The sequence below is a fragment of the Macrobrachium nipponense genome, chromosome 32 (assembly GCF_015104395.2).
Source record: "Macrobrachium nipponense isolate FS-2020 chromosome 32, ASM1510439v2, whole genome shotgun sequence".
In the NCBI taxonomy this organism is placed as follows: domain Eukaryota; kingdom Metazoa; phylum Arthropoda; class Malacostraca; order Decapoda; family Palaemonidae; genus Macrobrachium; species Macrobrachium nipponense.
In genome coordinates, this window is record NC_061094.1 from 43,433,757 (window position 1) to 43,457,417 (window position 23,661).

The window sequence follows — 23,661 nt, forward strand, 5'->3', positions numbered from 1 at the left end:
AGCACCCCAAACCACAACACTGCCAGGGTGCTACACTGTTTTCACTGTGTACTGGGGGACATAACAAGACACATTACTCAACGACGGACAATGTTAGTGCTACCTCTGACCAACCTGAAGGTGCTTTCATCACTAAACATCACTTACTACCACTGTTCAGAGGTCCAATGCTTGTATTTATTACAAAAATTAAGCTGTTTCTTCTTCATTGCTACAGTTAGCCAGGGCTTCTTGATGGCACGACAACTATACTAGTTTTTTTTCCATCTGTCCATCCGCCTGTGGTGTTTTTGCATGGTAACACTGCATCCCGGGCTTTAAATAGTTACCCCATGTATAAGTTTTAGGTAAATAAAAGGATATCTGGGTGTACATTTGCAACTGAAAAGTGTTTTAATAATTTACTGTATGTGAATTACACTGTTAATATTTGAAATAGGATATTATTTAAAGCCCGGGACGCAGTGTTACCATGTGCAAACACCACAGCCGGATGGACAGATGGAAAAAAACAGAGTATAGGCATTTTGAGGTCCTTCTGCAGGCGGTATTGAATAGTCCATACAGACCTCCTTCAGGAGTTCAGGGTGCTTTTTCTTGATGGCTATGCAGTTATGGAAGGATTTGTTAGTAGTACTTCTCTCTTAGTAATTATGTTAATATGAACAAACATCTTAGGGCCCCAGAGCCAGGTTTTCTGAGTTGTGCAGTGCAGGGGTGCTATATGCAACAGCTTTCTTGAGGTTGTAAATTGCCATTCTAGTGACTTTCAGGTCTGCGGCTATGCATATCGCAGACATGCCTTGTCCTCACCTCTTCTCTTCCATTGGAAGCTTAGTTCGACCCATTCTGACCACTTGGAACGAAGTTATAGGGCAGCAAAGTTCGTGGAAAAGTGAAAATGGTGGCATTTAACATTGACGTAAATTAGCTTCTTCCTCAAAGAGTATGGACAGCTCACTGAAGGTTGTAGGCTTGGCAGATCAGTGGAGTAAATCTGAGATAACTACAAGCGAAGTTAAGCGCCACTCACTTTTCTTATGACAGGGATGCAAGTGAAAGCTACAAAATTTTCTTGTGTATAGATTTTTTTGCAGTAAAACTGTATAGATTTTTTTGTGGGCACTGTACAGTGGAGTGGTTTGGCAACTATGGAGGAAGGTCAAATATTATTAGCTACATACATGAGGGTAGACATCCTGCACATGCTCTCAGACAGTGTTGATCTCACTCTAGATTAGACAACAACACTCATTCCTACCTCTTGTTTTTCAGAGTAATTTGTCTTTTACTGTTGTTCTTGCACTGTTGATCCTCTATTAGTGGTTGTCTTGACTGAAGATACCCTTAGGATATTGATGTCATACTCCACTGATGCTACTATACCCTTCAACATATCATGCAATGTAGCGGAGAATAATAATACTTATGGACTGAGTACTATACTATTAAGTAAAGCAAGTACTAACTTCCCCCTTCCCCTCCTTTCTCCACGTCTTTAATGAACTTCGATTATGCATTATCTTGCATTCGGGCACATGCAGATGGTATGTCTGCTGTATGGAGGGTTGTTGCCAAGTCCTTTGAACCAGTTTCTGTTTCCTTCAGAGACATGAGAACTGCTCTGAACTCTCCTTATTTGTACTTCTGCTGAGTTTTGCTGAGAAGAGTTGGCACTAACTTCTTGCTTGGTGCACAGATAGAAGGTTCAGGCATAACATGTTGTTGATGTACAATATCAGTTGTTATTGTGGTGATCTGTATGTGTTTTGTTGACCATGCAGACCCTTTGTTTGTCCAGAACTCCTGTCATACATGTGCAAACAAGTCTACAATTTAAAGGTCACCTCATTATGATACTGCTGAGTATCATAGTAAGCTGTGTAGCCTACATGTAATTGTGCTGACACTGGTTGTTCCGGGTTTGTCTAACACTACTGATGTGCATGGGCACAGTAGTGTGAGTGAGCATTAAATCATATCCTATGCATAATTGTTTGGTTTGGGCTGATCATACTGCAATTTGTGGGAGGGTGTGATTCAGCATTTCATAGTTTTCCCTTGAAAACCCATTAATGATAATCTGAGTTCAAGACCACAAATGTAAGCAAATTATGATAGAGGGCTTGTTTTAGAAAAGTTTTGTTTTACCCTTGGTATTTGCATCTGTGATTTCTTAACTCTTAAAAACCATCAATTTTAGTAAATGACAAACTTTGTGGAATAATGGATTTTCTAGTACCATGAAATGATTATACCCTATATAGCATTGTGGTAAATTAATGTCTCAATAGTAGAGAGGGCAAATATTTATAATAGATAAATAAGGCCCTATAGTGCTCACTGCAGTACTGTACCAGGTAACATCATATAGGTACTGACTAGGAAAATGAAGATTTTGAAAAGGTGATCCTGTAATCCATGAAGTTGTATGACCCAGTCACAGAATACAAGATATGAAGATATTACTAATTTACCGTATATACTCGCATAACATGCGATCTCGCATATCATGCGACCCCCAAATTTTCACCCTCAAAAAAGGGATTTTGACGTAGGAAAAATCTATTTCTGGGCGAGGAAGCCGTGTCGCCCAGTGAAATAGGTTCCTTCAGCACTATTTCTAAGGTAAGATGTTGCTAAAATACCAGAGAACTGCCAAATTGGACCTTCCAGAATATTCCAGCTCGCTCACCTTCATATAAAAGGTGTCGGTATAGATCTGGGGCGAGTGAAACTCACTACCACGGCACCCACTCCAATTAGCCTCTCCTACATCAAAACCCCAAGAAAAGGAGAGCCGTTCTACGGCTTGCTACCTACGACCGCGTATGTAGCGTCATACCTGAAGATAGCATATTAGCTTGGTGGCACAGTTAGAAAAAGGGTGGGAACATTTGAAACATGAGGGTGGGATTTCACTGGGCGACACGGCCTCCTCACCCAGAAATAGATTTTTCCTACGTCAAAATCCCTTTTCTGGGCTCAGCCGTGTCGCTCCGTGAAATTGTACCAGAGAAAACACCAAGCTACTGACATATAAAACTATTAGCAATTAAAAGATAACAACCAAAGGGTGCCAATGAAAAACATAGTATCATGAAAATCAATATAATAATAACATATACATATAAATTGTAATCCTTAATTTACAGGTAATAGAGTTAAATTTAAGACATGATAGGCAATAAACCAACAATTTGTATACAATATAGTTTGAAAAAGGCACCTATAAATGAATATTATGTACATACATATCACATAAATCTGCCCAGCATTTAAAATATGTTACTGGGATGAGGTAGACTGATAATGAGGCTGATAGGAAGGAGTAAAGGAGGAGACAAGGTAACTACTGCAAACTACTTCCGACCGTAGCAGGGGAAACCGTGTTCCCTACAGCTATCGCCGCCGGGAACTTAAGGTCTTCCAAAGATTTAAGGTAGTGGCGTTTAAAAACTGAAGGGGATTTCCAACCAGTATATTTCTTCAGATCTTCGAAGCTCATGTGCTGGAAGAAATTAATTGAGGTTGCTATAGCTCTAATGTCATGTACCCATGGGAATGAATGTGGGTTGGCCTTCTTAATGAAATAAAGAATTTGCTGTCGTATGCCTTTCAGAGAGATGGTGCCACCTTCCCCTCAAATGAACAGGGGCCCTTTAGATATCGTAGAAGTTCTATGTAGGAAATCTTGCAATGCCTTCACAGGGCACAGGGATGTGTCCTGTGGGAGCAGAATAATTTTCCATGGAGCCCACCTATCTAGAGGATCTTCATTCTTGGCAAGAAACCTGCGATCCGGAGAAAGAAGCACCTCTCCCGAAGATAGGAACTAAATATGACCTGGGTCCCTGGATAAAGAAGACAACTCTGAAATTCTAGCTCCCGAAGCTAGACTGATGAGAAATAGAGTTTTCCGCGAAAGAGATTGATAATCACATTCTGAGTTTTTAATATCCGATGCCAACTTAAGGACATCGTTTAGGAACCATGACACTGCAGTTGGTTGTTCAACAGGCCTAAGCCTGGGACAAGCCTTGGGGATTGAGGTAAAGTAAGAATCTGTTAGGTTTATGTCAAACCCGAATTGAAAAATCTTTTTCAATGCTGATTTAGTTGTGGTTATTGTACTAGCTGCCAAACCTTGTTCAAATAAATTCCTGAAGGAGGTGATAGCTAGATTTGTTGTCATGGTATGAACATCAGATTTATTGAGGAAGACAGCCAGCTTCTTAACCGCCGAATCGTATTGGCGAAGTTTTGACTCTCGCTTATCCGATTCTAAGAACAGGATGTTTTGAGGATCTATGTCTGCGCCCCTTTGTGCAGCAAACTTCATGAAGTCCATAAAGTTAGGGCTTTGTGAAGACCTGTGGAATCGAACACAGTCTTCGTTTGGACTTGATTTTGAGCCTCCCCTATTTATGCAGTGCACGACTACGGCACTGTCGAGCACCAGCTTTAAGTGTGATTTCTTGGCCGGACGGAGTTTCCTCAGGGTAAGAAACACTGCCATAGCTTCCAGGACGTTTATATGAAGCTGTTGGAACTGGGGGGACCAAGTCCCTTGCACCTTCCTGTACTGAGAATATCCCCCCCAACCTGTCAGTGACGTATCTGTATGAATCATTAACGCCGGAGGGGGAAACTGTAGCGGGATCTTCTTCGCTAAATTCTTCGCTTCCGCCCAAGGACGGAGACGTTTACGCAGAATCACCGGGATCGGGGCGAGCCTCTCCTAGGATCTTGCGTTGGCCCTGGAATGCCAAACCCGATTGATGTCCTTGAGTTTGGCTTTCAGAAGTACGTCTGTCACTGAGGCGAATTGTAGAGAACCCAGGATCCTCTCCTGGTTTCTCCAGGACGTCTGTTTGCACTTCAGAAACTGCCTGGTTGCTTTGGCTATCTCTTTCCTCTTTGCCGGGGGAATGGAAAGAGTATGAGAATCCAAGTCCCACTGGATGCCCAGCCACTGAAACTGGGACTCCGGAGTCAGGCGGGACTTCCCCCTGTTGATCTTGAATCCGAGATGTTCGAGGAAACAGATCACCTTGTCTGTAGCCTTGTTGCATTCTTCGATGCTTGGAGCCCACACCAGCCAATTGTCCAGTTAGACTACTACCATGATACCCTGTGACCTTAGTTCCTGAACTACCGTTTCTGCTAACTTCGTAAAGATCCTTGGGCTATATTGAGCCCGAAGGGCATTACTTTGAAAGAGAAGGCTTGTTTGCCTAACTTGAAGCCCAGAAACGGACGGAAGTGCCGTGCTATCGGGACATGATAGTAGGCGTCTGTAAGATCTACAGAGGTGGTGACGACCCCACGGGGAAGTAAGGTCCGCACCTGAGAGATGGTCAGCATCTTGAACTTTTCGCAGCGAATTGATAAGTTTAGACGGGACAAGTCTAAGATTACCCTTCGCTTGTCCGAGCCTTTCTTTGGAACGCTGAACAAGCGCCCTTGAAATTTTAAATACCTTGTCTTTGACACATTCCCTTTTGGAGGAGGTCTTGAGAGTATTCTATTAACTCCGGTGTCGGCTCCTGATAGAAGGTGTTGGGTGTAGGAGGACCTACGATCCAACTCCAGCCTAGGCCTCTGGATACGATGCTTTGTGCCCAATTGCTGAACCCCCAACGATGACGAAAGTGGTACAGCCTCCATTCTACCTGCGAGACCTCATTGGGCTGCTGATGGACGCGACCCGCGGCCTCCTCTTGCAGCTCTGGCACGGCCGGTTGCTCTGCTGCCGGCACGTTGACGAAAGGGACCCCTAGCCCTGCCCCCCCTGCCGAACCTATTGAAGACCTGAAATGCCTGGTTCTCATACGCTTGATTAAAGGCAGGAGAGACAGCGAAAGGGGCCGAAGGTTGCTGCTGTTGGGGCTGCGGAAAAACGAACTGCTGCTTGGGCTGGGCCTTAGAGGTGGAGGGTTGAGGCGCAGGGACGGCTTGAACCAAGGTCTGATGTTGAGGGGCCTGGAAGGGCTGGAACCTCCTAGGCTTCTTTTTGGGCTTGGAACTTGAGGAAGAGGAATCTGGTTTCCTCTTGGTTACTATCCCCCAACGAACCCTTATGCTATGATTGAGGCGCGCAGCTTCGTGTTGGACTTCATTAACAACCAAGGCTGGGAAGAGGTCTGCACCCCAAATGGAAGAAGCCAGGAGTTTATTTGGTTCATGCCTGATTGTAGATTCGGCTAGGACATGCTTTCTGCAATTCCTCCTAGCCACAGCAAGGTCGTACAGGTCGCATTGCATGCTAAGCAGTAACGACTTCGCAATGACCTTAAACAGCGGTTCTTGTGAATATACAAGGGCCGCAGTTTCGGTCATCACTAGTGAGTTAAGAGACCTAGGAAGCCTTGTCCTAGCGTCGAACTCTGTTTGAATCAGAGTATCTGAGAGCCTAGAGAGACGTTCGCTAAACAGGGATATCGCACAGTCCGGTTTAAGCTTCCCCACAGAGAAGGATGCCGGAAGGTCTACCCAGATGTCTTCACCACCCGGAAGCAACAATGATGTAGGGTCTGTCTCTCTCAGTTGAGGCATAGGCTCATCCCTCATAACTGCCTGAAGAGTGAGAACCGCTACTTTGGAAGTGAACAGTAACGGATTCTCGTCGTCCGTTATAAACATCGTGAACGGGCTCTTGAAGGCAGTTACTTTGGTATTGGCGCAGTTCCACTTGTCCAGAGTGCGAATCCACGCCTGTTGGGCTTGGTCCCTTGAAAGGATTACAGTCTCCTTTGGGACCTTGTCCTCCCTAACTAGAGCAGACTCCGTAAGGCGGACATAGCCGATGAAAGGAGCCTGTAACCCCGGAGGGTAGAACTCGAAGTCTTGAAGGCTTCGAGTACCGCAACCCTCGATGGTTAACATTCCGTTGACGTAAGGGGCGTAGTTTGCCACCCTCCAAGGATTACCCGGGTGGAAAGGAGGGAGAGTGGAACTGTCTGGCATAACCTGGCTTGGTGCCAACTGAGTGGGGTGCACCTTACCTGACACCCCCTGCTGGAGTCCTGACATTAAGGACTCCTGTGTACCTAGCCTCTGAAGTACTTCTTGGACCAAGTTGCCTAAATTACCAACCTGTTCCAAAATGTTCGAGGCGAATGAATCCGAATGAAAGGAAGGGGACAATGACTTTTCCCCTTGTACAGTATGAGGTACCTGACTCTTAGAGGTCGATGGAATGGGATGTGAAGGGGAAGGGTAAGACATCCCCTTCAGAGGCTTAGACTTCAATGACCTTGGCAATGACTTTTGTCTGAGTTTGTCGACTCCGGTATGTTGAACCGGAGGTTTAATACTTAAGCTATCATATGATTTTTTGGGGTTGTCTTTAGTTTTTTGCAGCAGTTTAGGCTTAAGTTTAGATTTGACTTTAGGAATTGCTGAGAGGGATTTCAACCTAGATGGAGGTAATCCACCGGCAAAACCTTGAAAAGAATTAGTAGACGAAGGAGAAGAAGTATCAAAAGCGCTCAAGGAAAGACCCGGAGCACTAGGAAGAATAGCCTCATTACCACTCTTACCATAGCCCATGTCTAAAGTTAGGGGCTCTTGAACCATATCCGGAGCAGGCTCTTCCACCATTAGTTCCTGTTGCGAAGTTTCCTCCGACTCTTCAGCAACTGCAGCCTGAATAGAGGCGATGACTGGGGCTGCCAACTTCGGATCCACATAGCTTGCACTTTTTCCTGCCGGAAAGATTAGAGTATCCAAATCTTGTGACAGGATGTACGGTTTTGCTTTGCCAACGTTGCGCCCGAAGCCACCTGCCCAAACCTTCAGGGTAGAAAGAGCAGGGTCCCGGACAGCCTTCGAGGTCTGTAAGAGAAGGAAAATGTTAACCAAGAACTTAAATGGATATATTATAAACAAAATTAGAGTTGTATTACTCTTAAACTATACAAAGTTACATGTGAATAATGCCGCAAAATTAGTTGCAAGCCTCGCGGAAGAAGAACTTACGTCAGAGGTGACCCATTCGACTAGGTCGTAGCAGGCAAAACAGTTTTCGTGGTGCCAGACGATCGACCCTTCTAGTTGAACGGCGCAAGATACATGGCTTCTGCAAACGTCATGTCCACAAGGGTCTTGGATGACGGTGTTACAGCCAGCCACCAAACACTGGGAGGCCTGTAAGAATAATGATACATGAGTACCATTGGCAACAGGTATAGAAAGTTCTGGGTAACATTTAATAATACCGGAGTACACCGGAATAAAAAATATATCCGAACATGCCAAACCTTCCATGTACTCTTATTAATCGCTCCGGAGTTTATCAATGGAAAGCATATGCATTCCGGATAGACCGGAGCATAAGGCTCTAACCACTGACATTACTATAACAAACCGGAGAGGAGGAGCACTAGCGAAAAGTGAGACGGAACAGAGGAACTCGAAGGTTCCTTAATCTAAATTAACACTAGAATAGTAGCTCGAAGACGAGCATGTACTCTAACACATAAATGATAAAATAAACAATAATAAATAATATAATAATATTCGCCTGACGGAGGCTTGGCCACCGAGTAGACGTCCACCTCCGAGACTCCGGGTATATCCGGAAGCCTGTTCCGACATAAGACGGGGAGGTAGCGTTAGGGGCGAATGGATAAAAGATCCCAAACAGCTGAGGAGAGCCGAGCTCGCCCGAGCCCGGTCGGAACCGAAGCTGGGTAAGCGAAGCTCCTCCCCCACGCTGGGATGAGGTCGGCTGAGAAGCGTCGCCAGCGAACCGAGGGCCTGTGCGGCCCCCTCCCACCCCTCCACGAGAACTCGGGTCGGTCGTCACCGACGATCTGAGCAAGATAAGCTCCCACCTAAGTGGGGCCTCTGAGGAGGGGGGGAGGCAGGTCGGTAGAGGGAGACGATCACGTGACCGCCCGCCTCCCTCGCAGCATGGGGAACCGCGAGAAGGACAGAGTGGGAGGCTAGAGGACTAGCCTAGCTGACGCAAAACAAAAACAAAGCATAAATAAAGAAAGATAATAACATATGTACTGGACATGGGGTGTGAAAATCAAAATAAGAAACGAAAAAAGTGGTATTAGAAAAATGAAATGAATACATTAATGAAAAATTAACGCTTGTCCCGAGAACACAAACAAAGAGATGAACACAAAAGAAAAAACCCTGTGTCAGTGCACAAAGAAGAAACAACAAAATAAAATAAAATGACACAAGAATATATGTATAACCATCAAAAATAGCATCCAAAACACTGGGGAGATAAATAAAAAGCACTGTATACAAATCGGATCACAAGGTATGGAAGACAGCGTGAAACCGAAGCGATACACAAAAGGAACGCTCTAATGGCTGCTCGGAGCTGACGCCTCATGAAGCGACGCCTGCTAAAAGCCTAAATAATAATGGCACGAAGGCCAGAAAGCACTCCCTAAATAGTGTAAACGCTAAAACCAGTACGTAACTTGGATGCAGATGGAGATTGACGATCCATAACGAAGGAAAAAATCCAAAATAGCAAAAACACAAGAGAAAGGAAAAAACGTGTGCGTATAGCGTACGGATATCTGAAGGAATAACGCTACATACGCGGTCGTAGATAGCAAGCTGTAGAACGGCTCCCCATTTCTTGGGTGTTTTGATGTAGGAGAGGCTAATTGGAGTGGGTGCCGTGGTAGTGAGTTTCACTCGCCCCAGATCTATACCGACACCTTTTATATGAAGGTGAGCGAGCTGGAATATTCTGGCAGGTCCAATTTAGCAGTTCTCTGGTATTTTAGCAATATCTTACCTTAGAAATAGTGCTGAAGGAACCTATTTCACGGAGCGACACGGCTGAGCCCAGAAATGTATTTTATCACGTATCTCTTTTCCTCCTCCTATATCTATTCCATTTTTTAGTTAGGCTAACCCCTTTCCCTCCATCTCTTAATCTATCCCATCTTCTAGTTGAGTTTAAAAAAGTAAAAGAGAATGCAAAAAGTATCAGTAGTAACGATATACTACTTTGGAAAACACATACAGCCAGAAACAGCTGATTTGCTGTGAACAACCAATCCGATAAAAACAGCCTTTTTGCTTGCATTTCAGCCATCGTATGAAAGTAAAAAATTACCATATTTATGTTACAATTGATGTTGATGAGAATAGGACTGATATCTTTTTACATTACAGGTAGTAGTCGACTTACTACCGCAATTGTTTACGAACAACCAATCATAAATCGATTTGGACGAATATTATATTATACTAGCATAGCCTACACTAGGGTAATCAGTACCATCTTTACATATAGAGTAGCCTAGCCTACACCACACAGCATACTTTATACATATATGGCACACTAATTATTAATTTCAGCTAATTCTCTAGGTTCAATGCACATTGGTTTATGATGATTCAGTACAAAGAGAAATTGAATAACATTTAACAAGCTAGCGTTGCCCATACGATGATGATGATTTCGTGGTACAGATTTCGTATAGTATATACGAATACAGTAGCCTAGCCTTCAGTGCATTTTGGAGTTTCAGTGCATTCTGACTATGACATATCAGTGGAAAAAAATGGACACGAAATAGGAATCAGATTCGGACCGACATCGGCATACCTAGTTGAGCGATGTCAAGCTGCTGACTGCTATGTATATTTATGAAATAAATACAGAATGAATATACATCTTTTCTGATTCTTTTAAAAAGTTATACATTATAGTATCCAATAATATTGTATGTATTCTCATATTATTGTATCATAAAATACTAACAGAGTGGTCGTGTTTTGGTTTGGAAATCAGCTGATGGCAAATAAGAGTTTATTTCTCGTATTTAACTCATTTCGGAGCGAATTGTCTTTCTTCTAGTTCACGTAAAATATCTAGATACCCTACTTATATGAGACAAAGTAATTTGTCATTATACGACAAACCATCTCGTGAACTAAAGTATTTTTTTTCGTTAACAAATTGCGTTGTGGGCATGTTTGTGTGAAAATATTATGTGATTCTGTTTGCTATTTTCACTTCATTTCATCGTAGTACAAACTTTACCGTTACTTTACTTAACTTTTATTGGCGTGAAAACAACAGTAAAATGTGTTCTTTCAAGACCTGAAGTTTTGATTAAAATCATTTTCTCTCAATTTTATCAACAGTTGTTTGATAGCATAAGTTTACTGGAGTTATATCCTTGTTGCTGATGCCGATAACAGTATATTATGGCCTTACTGTGATGGTAATTGCTTCATAGCAAAGAAAGTTAAAGGAAAGGAAAACGCATTTTCGAGAAGTTTGGCAGTAAGGAGGCTTTCGCGCCCGTGTTGGAGGCGCCTGTTCTCGCGGCTGTTCTGGAATCGTCGGGTGTGTTGTGGAGCGCAACACGCGCCAATGTGTCGGGAGAAACTCCGCGTTTGTCCATGAAACTTACCTGTCAGATATATATATAGCTGTATTTTCCAAAGTCCGACAGAATTTTAAAAAACTTACGACACACGTAGTAGGAGTCAGGTGGTTAGTACCCATTCCCGCCGCTGGGAGGCAGGTATCAGGAACCATTCCCATTTTCTATTCATATTTTTTTCTGTCGCCGGTACTGTAAACACCTGTTTTCAGTACCTCCGTCTTAGGATTTTGAAACTTCATTGCCGCTAAGTATCCTAATTGTCTTTTGATTTATTTACTTGGATTTGTGGCTAGGCATACGCTATCATAAATTGATTTGAATTTGATTCATTTTTGCATAAGATATCTGAATCTAGTTTCAGAGGGTGTTGTCTGCAATGATAGGGTGTGGCTACCGAAAGCTTCGGTAGATCCGCACTTGGTATGCACGAGGGGTACGGGTCTTGCTTCTTTGTTGAGATATGTCATGTAAGGAGTGTGAGACTTTGTCTGATTCCGTAAGGAAGACGTATGATTCGTATGTACGCAAATTAGAGTGTGATTGAATCGGGTGGTCTTCCTCATAGACTACATCAGTAAACAAAAGTCAGGGTAGTGAACCTGCTAACCTTCCTGTAGACTTTATTTTGCCTAACCCTGTAGTATGGCCTACGGGCTATGAGCTTATGTCTGCGAGAGGTAATGCCCTTTATGTTATTATAGATTCCATCTGTATCTTGGAATCTAAAGTGCTCACTCTCCAATCATTGTTGTGAAGTGTAGTGCCCCTAGTGTTGTGGAGGGGGCGTCAGATCGGCCCCATTTCGCCTCTAGGCCTGGACCTCTGTCGGACTCCCAGGAACACAGGGAGTGGGCAAGTCGAAAGCTGAAGGAGGGTTACGGGGACTCCCCACCGATCTGGCGTCCCTTCGGCAGACCTGAAGACACTCCCAGGCTGCCAAAGTGCGTGCACGTGCACGAATCCCGAAGGATTGCTTCTCGTCCTCCGAAGCATCCTCCCCGCGCAGGGGTTGGAGCTTTCGGAAGGACTCGCGCCCTCTAAATAGAAGCTTTATGGAAGAGGACGCTTCACGTCCTCTCTCTCTCTCTCTCGTCATGCGTTGCAGTGAGAAGTAAGAAGGCGAACGTCGCCTGAACATGTGTACGTCTTTCCACCGAGAAATAGGAAAAAGAAGTCATCGTAGCAGGACGCTTTTGAGCGTGGACGTCCGAGCTTTGTTGCTGTGAGAAGTGGGAGGGCGTCCCCTCGCCCCTCATATTCTCACGCGATCAGCCCTTCTCCTGAGACTGCTTCGTGCAGTCGCATTTCTCTCCGAGATGTCTCTTGCTCTTCCCTGAAGGCAGTTTCTCTCGCTTGTTTTGACGCCTGTTGGGAGCGTGACGCTTTTCTGAGTGCTTCTGTTGATGCTCGGCTTGAACTGGATGCTCAGATGGACACCAGGCGCGCGCGGGTGCATGCCAGGCGTGCGCGAGTTGACGCCAGGCGCCCGCCAGTGGATGACAGGCGCGCGCCAGTGGACGCCAGGAGCGCGCCAGCGCACGCCAGGCGTGACGCCTGGCTGAACGTTTCTGTTGAACTCTTCAAACTCTCCTCGCCTTCAAGAGGCGCACCGTGTTTCTTTGATTAAGCTAGCTTCTACTTCTGTACCTGTTCATGCTTCGGAGTTTTTTAAAAGACTCTCGCTACTGCTTTGCCTTCGTCTTCGCAACACGCCCTTGTTAAGATTTGGGCCTAAAGGTCTTTTACCTCTACCTTCGGTAATCCCTTCTACCTCACCTGCAAAAGAATGTGAAGTAAGCAGTGCTTCGGAGGAAGCTTAAAGTGAACAAGCAACTTCGTCTTCGAAACCCAGCAAGACCATGGGTTTCGTGAAATCAAGAGGTCTCTGTCAATTAATAGTGCTTTTCGCAAAGTCCAGGATTGGATGGAGTTAAGGAAAGCTCAAGGGAGGATCTCTTTTGCTCTACCGCCGTCAATACTTTGCGGTAAGGCAGGTATGTGGTATGTAGAAGCTCAACATCCGGCGCGTCATGACGCTCGACAGAGCACATGCCAAGGCGCCCAACACGTCAAGACGTTCAGTAGGATTCTTGCAAGGACACTCATCAAGAGGACGCTCTTCAGGACACTCCACGGGACGCGCCTTCGGCTCCTTAGAATGCTCTACAGAAGCTTCTTTTACCGGAAATGAATACGCCTTTTGTAAGACTTTTTTTCCTGACAACTTTAATAGAATAGATGACTTGATGAACTTCAGGAAAGCGCAAGACAGGACTTCCTTTGCCATACTGCCAATAAATTTAAGAGTTAGCAGGCATTCGACATCGGGGTCCTACCTGCCGTAAGCCCAGTCTCTTAACAGGAATCTTGCCCCTTCCTCGATTGATACGGGAATGGGGAAGATTATATGCTCGACTTCCTGGATTACGTTTTGTCAATTCAGTGACTTTCCCCCATTGACAAGATACTATCATTTTGTCAAGTAAGTGGGTATCCCCTCATTGACAAAATAACTTTGTCCCGTAAATGGGTTAGTTCTCATCGACAAAGATCTCAATAACTTTATATTGCGTAAGTGAATAAGCTCTTATTGACAAGATTCGGAAGAGCTCTCATTCATCAATCGCTGACTCGTACAAGAAAAAGACTTGTAGACTACGTCCGTGAACGCTTATGTCAAATAACATAAGAAGCTTGAGCTGTCCGCTTCGGTTCTTGGTTCTCACTTGAAGATCCCCTTTGGCTAATCGTATCTCGTTCTCTTGCCAAAGAGAACAAAGGCAGTCGATTTCCATTCTCTCTCTCCCTCGTCGAGGAAAGAATGTAGTAGAGAATTAGCTGTCCAAGGGACTACAATACTCTACGTTTTGTTCATGAAACTTGCCTGTCAGATATGTATATAGCTGTATCTCCGAATTCAGCTATATATATGTCTGCCAGGTAAGTATGAACAAACTTTATTGTATCATAACAATATCATATTTTGCCTTTGCGTTATATTACTACTGTTTGGTTCAAGTCATATACGCATACTGTAGTTACCTCTTCGGATGGCAACCGAGAGGACTATTATTTTAAGTGCATTTAATTGGTACTCCCTGCAACCTTCCAGGAGTTTCCGATTTATCTTTTACCTATTTATGGTAGTGTTATGACAACACAAATGCAGCTCTGTATTTAGCGATTTCTGTTTCGCTTAAATATACCAGCTTGAGAGTCTCTTTCTGCTCAAATAATAACAGACCTATTCCTTCGTAGAATAGAGTAGCTGGCAACCCAGGCATAAGAGTAAGAGACAATGAACGTAAGCTGCTGTCACTGTACTCCAACCGAGCCAGTACCAGCTAGTTCGCTGTCATGCGCTGTCGGTTACGTCTCTCTCTCCAGCGGGATTGACTTCTTTCGGTGCTCGTTACCGCAGTGTGATGGGACTCTTTACGAGTCTACTGCGACATTGCACTATTATATGCTCTCCTGCTTAGGCAAAGCGCAGCCTTATTAGGGAAGTAAGCATGCTCGGTGAGGTAATGGATGAGCCTGCTGGGGACCATTTCCTTCCTGAAGAAGTTTGTTTCGCTGAATAGACTGCAATTCAGACCTCTACAGTTTTTTCCTGCCGGAAAACTGAAATATTATCCAAGATCTAGAAATGATTCTGAACATCTCTCAGTGCTTCAAGTATCACCTGAGGTGATAGCAAGAAGGTGCCAGGCATCTGGAGAGGGTTTCAGATGTCCTGGCACATAATCTGAAAGAATTGGAAGCAATTCGGTCGTCCCTCCAGTCCCTCGAAGAACGAGTTTTTGGAACCAGTGGTCCAGATCAACTCGGACAATTCCACAGCTCTCTCATATCTCAAAAAGTATCATCTCTCGGTCCCTGTTCGAGTTAATGAGAAAGAGTCTATTATGACAACAGGCATAGAACGTAACGATCCTCAAGAGGTTCGTTACAGGATTGCACAACGTCCGTACGAATCTTCTCGATCGACGGCAGCAACAACTGACTTCCGAGTGGAATCTTTGATTAGAAGTATGTTGAGAGTTGTGGAGACTTTAGGGACGTCCTTTCATACATCTGTTCGCTATGTTGAGGACGAAGAGGCTTCATCTACTCTGCTCCCTTTTTCTCGATCCAGGAGCGGTAGCATTACACGCCATCCTATGGTATTGAACGGGGATGGATGTTTAGTCTTTTCCCCTTTTTCAAACTCTTAGGAAATGTAATAAGATGATTTATGACGTCACAGGGAGCAAGAATGACGCTGATCGCCCCATGTTGGCCTTCAAGATGCTGGATTCACAGAGGTCACGTCCGTCCTAGAACACTTTCCAAGGACCTTTTCCGGAGGAGTCGGTCTACTCTTAACAGCCTCACTTCGAAAGGTACCTCTAAACCTCTCCGCTCTGAGTCTGACTACGTTCAGACTGTCGAGAAGTTGACAGGAATAAGAGGATTTTCAAGACTAATGGCAAGTGTCATTGCCAATGCAAAGAATGCTGCCTTTTTTGTGGGGTACCAATCGGAGTGGGCCGTTTCTGGAGATAGTGCAGGAAGAATGGCTTTTCCTCCACCTCGACCTCTGTAAATTACATTACCGTCTTCCCTTTCCGTCTGAAGAATGGGAGCGTCTTCCCTTTCCGTCTGAAGAATGGGATAAGCTGGCAGTCACAACTATTAAAGAATACGCAAATATGTTGTGGATGGCCTTTGCACTCAGAGATTTGCATCTGTCAAACAACAAAGCCCTTCACGATCTTTGAGGTCTGTGGAATCTTGAAACTGTCCAGATTGAAGCTTTCGGTATGGAACTTAGACGTAGTCTGAAGTTCTTGATGTCAAAGCATTTCGAACCTCTCCTTTCTTAAACTTAATGCACGTGACCAGAAAGTCTAATTTTCTAACCACTCTAGCTACGACAAAGAGGGTTAGTGAGGTTTTAAGCCGTCGTCAGACGTTTTGGCTTTAGAGAACACAATGCGGTGTGTTCTCTAAGCCTTCCGTTGTGGCCTAAGAATGGAAACCCGTCTTATCCTTGGGCCAGGAGCTTGGAATCAAGGGATGGCACAAGTTATTGGGCAAGAGCCAGAGAGAGTCCTGTGCCCTGTCGTGTCTCTCAAGTTTTATCTACATAAAACTGAAGAAAGTCGAAGTCCTTCGGACAATCTGCAGTGTTCCGAAAAAGACCAGACTTGCCCATATCAAAGAACACCCTGGCTTTATTGTTAAGGAGTTCTTTCAAAGAGGCTCTTTCGTTGTGTTTGCACACATATTTGAAATCTTTTGATGTGAATGCTCACGAGGTGAGGGCGCGGCCTCGGAAGCATTTCAACTGAACATGGCACTCAGTTACATCCTGAGCACCACGTTTTAGCGAAGCAACTCTGTGTTCGCTTCACACTCCCTGAGGGATGTGAAGACGTCATATGAGATCTGCTGCTCGCTAGGGCCATACGTGTCCGCAAACACAATCTTGGGGGCAAGAAGTACCACTCATCCTATCCTGTAGAAAATGGTTAGGAAGAGCTCTTAATTTTAGTTGTTGAGTCGCCGCCAATGGCGGACTTCTTAACTCTTAAGCCTTAGTTAAAACACCTTAACTTTGGCTAGGGGTCAGGTGGTGATAGTTATTTTACTTCTTAGCCCTCATGGTATGGTCAATATGATCTAGTCACATTGTGGTCACGCCCCCGTTGACAGATCATCTAGAGCGCACCAGCTACACAGGTCACTACCTTGCTGGCAACTCTAGTAAAGCAGAAGCAGACTTGGGTGACAGTAATCATGAAGTCAGCTATGCTAACAGGTGGAACCAAGATGTAAATCATCTGCATGCAATTTGTTTCCCAAAATCCTTCTATTCTGTCCCTTCCCACCTCCAACGGTGGGATTCAGCTATATATATATCTGACAGGTAAGTTTCATGAACAAAATGATATTGTTATGATACAATAAAGTTTGTTCATACTTACCTGGCAGATATATATATACCTGTATTTTCCGAAGTCCGACAGAATTTTCAAAAACTTACGACACACGTAGTGGGAGTCAGGTGGTTAGTACCCATTCCCGCCGCTGGGAGGCGGGTATCAGGAACCATTCCCATTTTCTATTCAGATTTTTATTCCCACTGTCCCCTGAGGGGAGGTGAGTGGGTACTTGATTATATATATCTGCCAGGTAAGTATGAACAAACTTTATTGTATCATAACAATGTCATATTTCTGATGCAATACCTTGTGTAGATTCATCTAGGAAGTTCTGGAAATCTCGCGAGTCTTTGACGCTCACCGTAGGCTCCGCCCCCAGAGTGCCGTATAAATACGACGGTCGTAGCAGCAGCAGCAGAGATCGTAAAAGAGAGACACCAGTTAGTCACAGAGAGATCAGTAAAAGCCACAGATCAGATTAACAGTGAGAGATCAGCAGCAGAGATCGTCAGAGAGAGACAAGAGACGAAGGAACCGATGAATGATCAGAAGAAGAGTTGGTTGGATACTGGTCTAGTCGTCTTCAGGAGTGGATGACCGTGTTATCTCAACGTTGAGCAGACTTCGGGGAAGAAAAGGTCCCGCTAGAGGTTTTGGGGAGTTCCTGCCTTACAAGTAGACTATTTTCTGCAATACGGAGTCAAGAGGACGTCCGGAATTGCCGATCTCCTTTTGTGAAGCCATCGCTTCGAATGGCCAAATTGACTAGCAAGTATTTGAATTGCCTCACTGTTCCCCCAGTTCATGCAGTGTAAGATTCTATTTTTTTTATGTAAATAGGAGATACCATTCTGCATTTACCTATGTTAGTAAGCTTGTAAATAAACATTTGTTGTGTTAGTGTTTCTTTCTATATTCGTATCCCCGGTTTCAACTGTTGGTGTTGAAATATATTTTTTTTTTTTATTATTTCATATCGAACCTAAAGCGGACCTCTCTCAGAGGCCGTAACACTTACTCAATATGGATAAAAGATCAGCAAGGGCGTATACTGCTAAATTTAATCTGTAAGTTTTAGCTGAAGTTGAGGAAAGAATGTTGATACGCTAACGGCTATTATCGTGCATCGGCAACATGGATGAAACTTTCGCAAACTTCGATATAGTACCATCAAACTCGACTGTAAACAAAATTTGAGAGAAACATGTTTTAATCAAAACTATTGGGGATGAAAAGAACACATTTTACTGTTTTCACTCCAATAAAAGATAAATACGTAAAGCTCGTAGTATTCTGATGAGATAAAGTGAAAATATTGAACGGAATGTTGAGTTTTGTTTATGCAATAAACATGCCCTCAGCGCCAGCTACTAACGAAAAAAATTACTATTAAGTTCACAAACGATATGGTTTCAACTATATTTCCACTTGAAAACACTTTGTATAACGTAAAATAACCTTGTCTCATATAAATAAAGTATCTTGAGATTTATTGGCGCTAACTAGAGGCAAGAAAGTCGCTCTGACTTGAGTTAGAGACAGCAAAACAAACTTACTTCGCAATCGCCCTCAGCTGATTTCCAGAGCATTACATTGATTGCTATGTTTGTATTTTTATAATAGTGGAACCTCGACATATTAAAGTTCCAACTTACGAAAAATTCAAGTTACGAAAGCTAATACAAAGATTTTTTTGCCTCTGCATATGAAAATAATTCAGGTTATGAAAGGGTGTTACTGTAAAGTCCCGAGATTCACCTAGACCACCGAGAACAATTTTAAAACTCGCGCGCCTCTAACTCTGTAGATTCGCCACCATCATCCTCTCACTCTCCTATTGGTTCCTGATGATAGTCACTGCCGTAAGATCCTGCTCTCCTATTGATCAGCATCTACCCCATCATGCTCTTATGTAAAGGCGTCGTTCGTAAACCCTCACAAGAGCATTATCGTACCCACGCGGAATTCGTTTGTTCACATATACGACTTCGTTTGTCAACGTAAATTCATGTTAGTGATTTCTCTTTGTACTTATCGTGTTGTGTGAGAACTTAATCAGTAACTTAATTACGTATGTATAGTCATGGGTCCCAAGGAAGTTGCTGAAGTTCACGGAAAGAAGAGGATGCTTTCTATGGAGACAAAGATGGAGATAATCAAGAAGTATGAGGCTGGCATGCGGTTGAGTGTGATCGCTAAGGAATACGGCACCATCCTTAAGCAGAAGGAAGCCATCAAAGCAGCTACACCTTCCAAGGGCATGAGTATTTTGCCAAAAAGAGGAGCCACGTGCATGATGAGATGGAGAGGCTGCTTCTTGTATGGATAAAAGACATAGAAATCGCTGGCAATATGATAACCAAGACGGCAATGTGCCACAAGGCCAGTGCTATTTTCGGCGATTTGATTGCCCAGGCTGAAGATGACGGAGGAGAAGGGACATCGACGCTAACCCCAGACTTCAAGGCTTCTCGTGGGTGGTTTGAAAAATTCCGGAAACGGACTGGCATACATTTGGTGGTGCGGCATGGGGAGACTGCCAGCTTGGACACGAAAGCGGCCAAAGCCTTTATTAAGACATTCAACGAGATGATGATCAAGGACGGCTACAGTCTCAGCAAGTCTTCAACTGTGATGAGACTGGCCATTTATGGAAAAAAATGCCTCCTTGGATGTACATCACGGAGGAAGAGAAGAAGCTACCCCGGCATAAGCCTATGAAAGACAGTCTTACGCTTGCACTATGTGCCAATGCCAGTGGGGATTGTAAAGTCAAGCCCCTACTTGTCTATCATTCGGAGACTCCTCGAGCCTTCAAGGCCCACAAAAGTGCTAAAGGAGAAGCTTCCAGTGATGTGGAGGGCTAATGGGAAAGCCTGGGTAATGAGACTTTTGTTCACGTAGTGGGTAAATCTGTGTTTCGGCCTGACTGAAGAAATTCTTGGAAGAGAAGTGCCTCCCTCTGAAATGTCTGCTGTTGTTGGACAATGCCCCTGCTCACCCTCCTGGCCTTGAGGAAGATATCCTAGCGGAGTATTCTTTCATCAAGGTTCTTTATCTTCCACCTAACACCACCCTCTCCTTCAGCCCATGGACCAGCAAGTGATATTGAACTTCAAGAAGCTGTATACTACGAAACATCTTTTCAAGAGATGTTTCTACATCACCGATACCACAAACCTCACCTTGCGTGAATTTTGGAAGGAGCATTTCGATATCATGCATCATGATATGCATCCGAATTTTCGATCATGCTTGGCAGAAGGTTTCGAGGCGAACCTTGAATTCTTCGTGGAGGAAACTCTGGTCTGATGCCGTATCTGCCTGAGACTTTGAGGGATTCGACATGGGCAAAGCTGATGCAGATTCAGAAACAGTTGATGATCCTGAAATTGTTTCGCAACCAGATCTTGACGAGATTGTCGCTCTCGGCAAGTCCATGGGGCTGGTCGTCGACAAGGACGACATTATTGACTTTCTCGAGGAGCACCAAGAGGAGTTACGACGGATGATCTGAAGGAGTTGGAGCCCATGTAACAACGTCATTCAAGAGGAGTTGTCTAGCAGCGGCGTGGAGGAGGAGGAGGACCCTATGACAACGGCAGAAATTAAGGATGCTGTAGCTGCTTTTCATAAAGTGCAATCATTTGTAGAAAAGAGACACCCCAAAAAGGCTTACACAGGTCGTATGCTTGCGCAGTTCGATGAAGTTTGCCTGAGTCGTTTCAGGAACATTGTGAAAAGCAGGCAGAAGCAATCTTTCTTGGATAGTTATTTTTTAAAGAGGCCTTTAGTGGGAGTAAGCAAACAGGAAGATCCAAGTGATACGAAAAAACAGAAAATTGAAAGTGGTGAAGAAATTGAAATTTTGTAAAGAACATAAAGTATAAAAAAAAAATAAATAAAAAAAAAAGAAAAAAAGAAAAAAAAATTAATTTTAAGTGTTTTGTAAAGTTAAGTGTTAATGTTTTCTGCCATTTGTTAATTTGTTTCGTAAAGTTTAGTGTTAATGTGTTCTGCCATTTTTTAATGTTTCGTAAAGTTAAGTGTTCATGTTTTCTGCCATTTGTCCTCCTCCTCTGTTGCCACCCTCACTCGAAAGGTAAGGTTCCACATTTTACTACATGCGTATGTACGTACAGTATTTCTTGTACCATGAACACTAATACACGTTTAATTTCAGAGATATGTAGTAACAATATTAAAGTTAGTATTGAATGTCCAAGTTTCTTAAGTTCAGGTTTTATTGAAAATTTGGTCCAATTTTGGTTGCAATTTTATTGTTTATTGGTCAATTTAGCTTAATTTAAAATTTCCTTTTTGACTCGGGGGAGTTTTTGTAGGGCTTGGAACGAATTAGGCAATTTACATGTAAAATGTGGTTCAAGATATGAAAAAATCAGGTTACGAAGGCCGCTTCGGAACGGATTAATTTTGTATCATGAGGGTCCAGGCAGCCGAGCCTGCTTGCCGCCAGGACCCAGGCACGGAGCGGAAGACTGGTGGCAGTCGCTCAGGCAACTCCCGCCAGGCCAGCGATCGCTTTCGCGGCGATCTGCCGTTTCCCAGGGTCGATGTGATGTTCCCACCAGACCGTTCACGTAGCGAGGCTGGGAAGAGGCCTCCCCCCCTGGCCACGGGGTCCAGCCTCGCCTGGACCTGGTTCAGCCTCGCCTGGACCTGGTCCAGCCTCACCTGGCCGCATCGAGAGGACGGTGCTCGCTCTCATCGCGTTAGTGGGCACTACCAGTCACCCGACCGTCACTCCCACCGGGACCAGACGGATCGCACAACTGGTAGCAGCTCCCCTGACGCACGAGACCGACGCTACTGTCCTTGGTCCAGAGCTTCTCCGGAAGGAGACCACTGGTCCAGACCTGCAGCTCGACCGCCACCATGGTTGGTGATCGCCTGCAGTCCTCCCAGCCTACCGGTTCTGCTGGTAGGCAGGGGAGGAGTGCTCGTAGCAGCTCTTCTGAAGAGACTGACACTCCGTCCTTGGTCCAGAGTTTCTCCGCAAGAAGACCGCTGGTCCAGACCAGCAGCTCGATCGTCACCGTTGGATGGTGATCGCCTACAGTCTTCCCAGCCTACCGGTTCTGCTGGTATGCAGGGGAGGAGCTCTCGTAGCAGCTCCCCGATGCAAGAGACCAACGCTCCGTTCCTTGGTCCAGCGTTTCTCCGCAAGGAGACCGCTGGTCCAGACCTGCAGCTTGATCGCCACCGTTGGATGGTGATCGCTTGCAGTCCTCTCAGCCTACTGGTTCTGCTAGTAGGCAGGGTAGGAGCGTCAGGTCTCCCTCACCTGTCCCTTTAACCTCCTCAGGCTACACCGGGAGGAATGAGGTGAACAGGAGTGACCGTGGTTCGGTTCGGTCTTGGGACCAACAGATCCTTGCTCAAGTGGTTGGAGGAGATCGTGGGGTGATGGCGAGGATGAATGACGCTTCCCAGACTCTCGGAGTGACCATTACCGCCGTTCACGTGACGGTCCCGCTGGACCACACGCAGAGACCGGGGTGGGCTCCCCCTTCGGTCCTCTTGAGAGGTTTCGACCTCGACGAGGACTGGGACGCGTTGGAGGATGGTATCGGCTCTCTCCTGTCAGGTGCTCACTCAGCCCCACCTAGATGACGGTCACGGTGGCGGCAGACGATTAGCCTACAGTACGAGTTCGTAACCCTCCTCGGGAAAACGTTTTCTCCAGACGGTAACGTTTTCCTAGACTGTGCGGTGATGGCTGCCTGTACTCACTTCTGCAACTGCTAGTTCTGCTGGGAAGGCGAGCGATTATCCAATCTTCTTCCCCCATTCCCTCTCTCCGTATGGCTGCGACGGGAAGGGGAGGGATCCTGCAGAGCGTTCTCCGTAGAATTCCACGTCGGGGACTGCGTTCCTGGAGGAACCTTCGGGTCCTACCGGACGTAAGTCCCCGTCGTTGAGGAAGGATCTTGCCCTATCCTCGATTTCTACGGGAATCGGGAGGACCACCACCCGATGATCGTCTGACGAATTCGGGGGGGTTTCGCCGATTGCTTAGAATTCTTCGGAGTTTTTAGCACTCTCCGAGTGTTCTGGTCTTCTATGATCTGCAAACACTTGGGCAAAACCACGGTACAGAGTGGGCGAGACGAGAATCCCAGATAATTGTTACTACGATAATTGGGAATCTTGCCGAATGCTCGAATTCCTGGAATTTCTAGTGTTCGAGAGAAGTACTGCTGCTGAAGGAAGAATATCTCGGGAGGGGCTCAGCCTGGATGGACGTGATGGTCCATCGCCTCAGTAGGTGGCCAACCCCGGGATATAGAAGAACGGGTGGGAACATCCAGTTCGGCTTGAAC

General features: G+C 45.0%; 1 protein-coding gene across 1 annotated transcript in view; it reads left to right on the forward strand.

Moving 5' to 3' along the window:
* LOC135207493 (uncharacterized) overlaps positions 1-23,661 on the forward strand; it is a 125,411-nt gene that overhangs the window by 50,330 nt on the left and 51,420 nt on the right. The window lies entirely within an intron of this gene.